The 5,331-nt window shown below is 43.5% G+C and overlaps 1 long non-coding RNA gene across 1 annotated transcript; it reads left to right on the top strand.

Moving 5' to 3' along the window:
* Window positions 551–2,257, top strand: LOC109832230. The gene is made up of 3 exons (XR_002244667.1): window positions 551–592; window positions 1,613–1,725; window positions 2,221–2,257. It is a non-coding gene; the product is annotated as an uncharacterized LOC109832230 (long non-coding RNA).

A 5,331-nucleotide genomic window follows, 5' to 3' on the forward strand; every position in this document is an offset into this window, starting at 1 on the left:
GTTATCCTTAAGAATATTATACATAATATTTTCCAGGAACTTCCCGTCAATTGTGAGAAATAGTTTAGACTCGTATTCTCATTGGAGTATAAATACGAGTGTTGAATACGTCGTAAAAATATCCGAAAAGAGGTTCGAAATGCATATGAATTATCCCCGGACCTCTCCACACGAGCGAGCCCACATTTCGCGGCCCACACGCGTATGAATCAACACATTAGGTTTGGGTTCGGTTCAGGGCAGATTTGGGTCCGGTTCATATGGGTTCGGTTCAACCAAGAAAACCCCCATTATAAAAAAAACCGATTCCCCCTCTTCTCTTCCTTCTTTTCTTTCTTTCGGTCCCAGCAAGAATTCCGCCCCCCCCCCTACATTTCTTTTTTTTTTCGGTCCCAGGAGCTCTCCTTCTCCAAGACTCCTTTTTCACCAAAAGTTCCATCATCTTCTTCTTCAAGCCTTCTAAACTCTTCAAAGCTTCAACTTTCCCTCTTTCCAAGCTCTCATCCTCTCCAAAGCTTCAAGCAAGGAAAGTTGGGTTTGGAGGATCTTCATTAACAACAAAGTCTCCTCTTCAAGGATTCTCCAAGCTTTGGTAAGATCTTCTTTCCTTCATGCTTTAGATTGATTCATTTCTCTTGAATCCTCCAAATTTCAAAACCCTAATTTTTTGATTTAGGGAAAAATCAAATCTTGATTTTTGATTCTTGAAAGTTGGCCGAAAATTAGGATATGTATTCCCTTACTTTTGATTTCAATGCTTTCTTAATTCCATGCACATGTATGGCCGAAACTTGAGGGGGCTTTTGTGCAAATTTTGAGGCCGAAACTTGAGGGGGGTTATATGTAAAAAGATGCTAATTTCATGCGTACATATATGGCCGAAACTTGAGGGGGCTTTTGTGCAAATTTTGAGGCCGAAACTTGAGGGGGGTTATATGTAAAAGAGGGCTACAATTTGAGGGGGTTATGTGCAAATTTTCGGCTGAAATTTTGGAGGGCTTTTGTGCAAATTGGAGGGCTAAAATTTGTAGGGTTTTTTATGCAAATATATGGCTAAAATTTTGGGGGGTGTATGTGTAAATTTGGTTCAATGTGGTTTGAGGGGTTTATTTGCAAAAGAGCAACCCACAAAGTATATAGGGGGTTTATTTGCAAAAGGACTGGAATTTTAGGGCTGAAATTCCAAAAGTTTAGATCACAAACCTATGACCAAAGTTTTGATAAAAGCATGTGGAAACCAAACCGAAATTTGTGGAGGGTCTTTTTTTAGCAAAATTGGCTAAATTTTACAAAAGGGTTTATTTGTAAGATTAACCAAAATTGTGGGGTACTGGGGGTGCTATGTGATCAGGTATGATGACCATGACCCAACTCGAGCGTGTCCTTGACCCGAATTTAGCCTTGAACACGAGGAGTATTTTGGGTATTTCATCAAAATTTACTGCGAAGATGACAATCATTGTTCCGCATGCACGAAATTTGTAGGTTTAATTAGACTTCAACTATAAAATCCTATTTATACACAGGGTTTTAATTAAAGTTCTTAATTTCCCTTTTAAATTTCGCGTATTCATACTTTAGATTGTATCTGACTTGCTGCTTTTCATTGCAGGTTTCCGATGCCTCCACGCCGATCTCGACTTCCTAGGAGTCGATCCCATTCGCAGCCTAGCGAGGAAGAAGTTCCCGCAGCATCCTCCCCTCCAGCGGCTTCCTTTTTTGGGGGTGGGAATTTTTTTATTTTTGTATCCCCGATTGATCCCTTCGCGGGTCATGAAGGAAGAACCGACACCCTCCTTCGCGGGGGTCGAGGTTTCGGACTTGGTGGTTCTGTTATACCCTCGTTTGGCCCCTTCGCGGGTCATTCGGGGAGGGCCGACACCCTCCTTCGCGGGGGTCGAGGTTTCGGACTTGGTGGTTTTGTCATACCCTCGTTTGGCCTCTTCGCGGGTCATTCGGGAAGGGCCGACACCCTCCTTCGCGGGGGTCGAGGTTTCGGACTTACCTTGCTTGGCTAATTCAAGTCTTCTGGTATATTGGGGCGATTTTGTGTCGTCCTACACCTTATAGGTCGGTGTATGTTACCACGTTATTTACGTGATGATGCATACCGTTCTTCCAGTGTAGGACACTCAAAATCGTCTCTCCAATTATCCCGTGACAGATTTTATCTCGCCTTTTTTATGAGCTTTCTGACTCTATCCTTGTGTTTTGTTGCAGTCGAGTTCCCCGTGGGCAGCCTTCCTCCTCATGCTAATACTGGTTGTAGCCGGGAGGTCTTCTCTTCAGCTTCCATCAGGCAGGCCGTTAGTCCACTCCCTCAGTTTGACAGAGATCGCTCCAACGAATCCTGTCGTTTGATACGGGATGGAGGGCGTCATTGCTTACGCCAGCTTATTACGGATGCTTCCTTCACTGCGGATTCCACTTCCACTCAGGCTTTAAAGAAGCCCAGTTTTCTGTTCGGAGATCACATTGAGGATCCTGCTACATTGACTCTTATCAAGGAGCATTGGTTGACTCTCGACGAAAGAGCTCTCCTGTATATTCCCTCCATTTCTCGTCAGTATTCTTTCACTCATTTGGAGGGACAGGTCGTGGAGCGACATATGTCTTGGCCTCTTACCTATGATGCTGAGCGAGTTCAGTGTGGATATACCTCTCAGCATAAGATTCCTGGTGTCTTTTTCAATCGGCGAAAGACTAAACCGGCTATGTGTATTAGACATAGACTTTGGGATTTTTGGCAAACCCCCAGCCTTCAACGGGTTTGATGCGCCTTTACCGATTACCGTTTGGATCGGGCTAGCATGCGGATTGTCTAAATCCGCTCCACATGTAACGTTGTGCTGAGAGAGTGAATTCTCTGAGACTTTGTGCTATGATGCCGAATACATAGGATTCACCTTTGTTACGGGAATAGGCTACCCGGCAACACGTGTTAGGTGTTGACTCGTCCATACTTAGGCTTCGGGATAAAATTCTCCAGGTTTAGACTCTGGCGTCTTTTTCAATCGGTGAAAGACTAAACCGGCAACGCGTGTTAGGCGTAGACTTATCTCTATTTAGGAGTTGAGATAAAATTCCCCATGCACAAAGTGCCCGGATTGGAAATTGAAAATTGTGTCCTTTATCTGAATAAAGACGGATTGGGAAACGGGAGAGGAAGAATTTTATATTCTATCTCCCGGGACTGAAGAGGAAGAATTTTATATTCTATATACAATCGGAAAGGAAACTCAAGGTGGGATCTCCACCCCCAGAATCCGAAAAGATGAAACTAAGAGTGGGATCTCCACTCCGAGAATCGAAAAAGTTCAAACGGCCCTAACTTTTATAGGATTGGTCATTTGAATCAAAAGAATCCCTCATTTATTAAGGGGAAAGCCCAATTTCGACCCTAACTTTTATAGGTTTGGTGGAAAAAGGAACAAAGGCGGATTTTCGTTTATCGAAAAGGAATGACTCGGTCTTAGCCCTAACTATTTGTAGGCTTGACTAAGTGAGATCGGGAACAATCCTAACTTTTATAGGTTTGACTGTTCGAATTGAAAGTGGACCTCTCGTTCATGGAAAGAATCGAGAGAGGAATTTGGCTTTGGCCCTAACTTTCATAGGTTTGACCTGAAAGCAAAGAGGTAGTGGTGGATCCACCGTCAATTAGTTTGATCAGTAGATGGTTTGGTGAGGAAAGATTAACCTATCAGAGGATTGGATCTCATCTCACAAAAATAACTCATAAGAGTTAGAGAATTTTGATAATAAGAAGAAACGTTCCAATGTTCTGAATTCGAGCAAGAATTTCTTATTCATCACTTCTACAATGATTGGGTTATCCCTAAGAATATTAACATTCTTTTGGGAACTTCTCGTTACACGAATTATCCACCCCCAGCTTTCTTGCAAAACTGGGTGTAACGAGGAGTACGTTATCCTCAATCGCATGTTCAGGTTATCCTTAAAAATATATGATTCTCTAGGAACTTCCCGTTACATGAATCGTCCACCCCCAGCTTCCTCTGCGGAACTGGTTCAGACATTATTCTCAGTTACCTGACCGGGTTATCCTTAAGAATATTAGCATAATATTCCCTAGGAACTTCCCGTTAAAAGTGGGAAACAGTTTAGACTCATATACCTATTGGAGTATGCAGGGAACAGTTTAACCTCTTGCACCTGTTGGAGGATTGAGAAACAGTTTATACTCGTATACTCTTTGGAGTTTCGCCGTTCTCAACTGGTTTACTCTAGCGTTATGACGCCGGCTTCAACCAAGGTCTGGATACTATTCTTTAAAGTAAAGCAGGCCTTGGTGGGATGAAGGATCCTCCTGTGGTATGCGCAGTACTTCGGATCCGTAGTATTGTCAGCTTCATCCTGATTCGTGATCGGTGGCAGCTTGATCTTGTTATTTTTAAGGAGTGATTCGAAGATGGCTGGAACGTCTTCGTCCTTGAAGGAATACTCTTTTTGGAGTTTCGGTTTCGAAGTCTTTTGCTGTCTTCGGGATTGCTGTTGTGACCTTGATTGTTGATGCGTCTTTTGTTGCTGCTGTTGTGCTTGCGCTTGCACCTCGAATGTTTGATTCACGTCCACAGCATTCGCATGTGCTTTTCCCTTAGGGACAAAGTTCTGTTGCGGGGCATTATTTGCTATTTGACCCCTTTCCGCCTTCTTCCTTTTAAGGAATCGCTCGGCTCGTTCTCCTCGCACCTTTAAGTCCTTCCAGGTCTTCGGTGGTGTCATTCTCATAGCTTCGAGGATGTCCAACGAAAGATTATTGTGAGAAGTCTCGAGGATAAAATCTTCACTGACCGGATCCCTGCAGTTCATTGCTTTGTTTCGGAATCTCTTCACGAAATTTTCGACCGTCTTACCATTCTTCTGCTTCTCATCAAATAGTGTACCGATTGAGATTTCGGTGTCGTCATCGAAGAAGTTTGTCAGAAACATATCTTCCATGTCGTCCCAACTGCTGATACTCCCGGGCTTGAGACGGCGATACCAGTCGAAGGCTGCTCCGCAAAGAGTGCCGACGAATGACCGCACCATAAGAGGTTCATTCCCAGAAATGATTCCTAAATGAGACTTAAAATATATCAAGTGTTGGGTAGGGGAACCCTTTCCATCAAACGGCGTGAAGTTGATTAAATTGAACTTTGCCGGATATGAAATTGATTCCCACTCCCTTGGGTATGGACATGGTATGCCGGACCTCTTCACTTCTTGAGCATTCATCAACGCGTTGATCTTGTTCTCCAAGTCCTTCATTTTCTTGTCTTCACTCGTATCTGTCTTCGAGTGGTTTCGGGGAGAGGTAACGTGGTCCTC

Source organism: Asparagus officinalis, chromosome 3 (genome assembly GCF_001876935.1).
Source record: "Asparagus officinalis chromosome 3, Aspof.V1, whole genome shotgun sequence".
NCBI classification, from domain to species: domain Eukaryota; kingdom Viridiplantae; phylum Streptophyta; class Magnoliopsida; order Asparagales; family Asparagaceae; genus Asparagus; species Asparagus officinalis.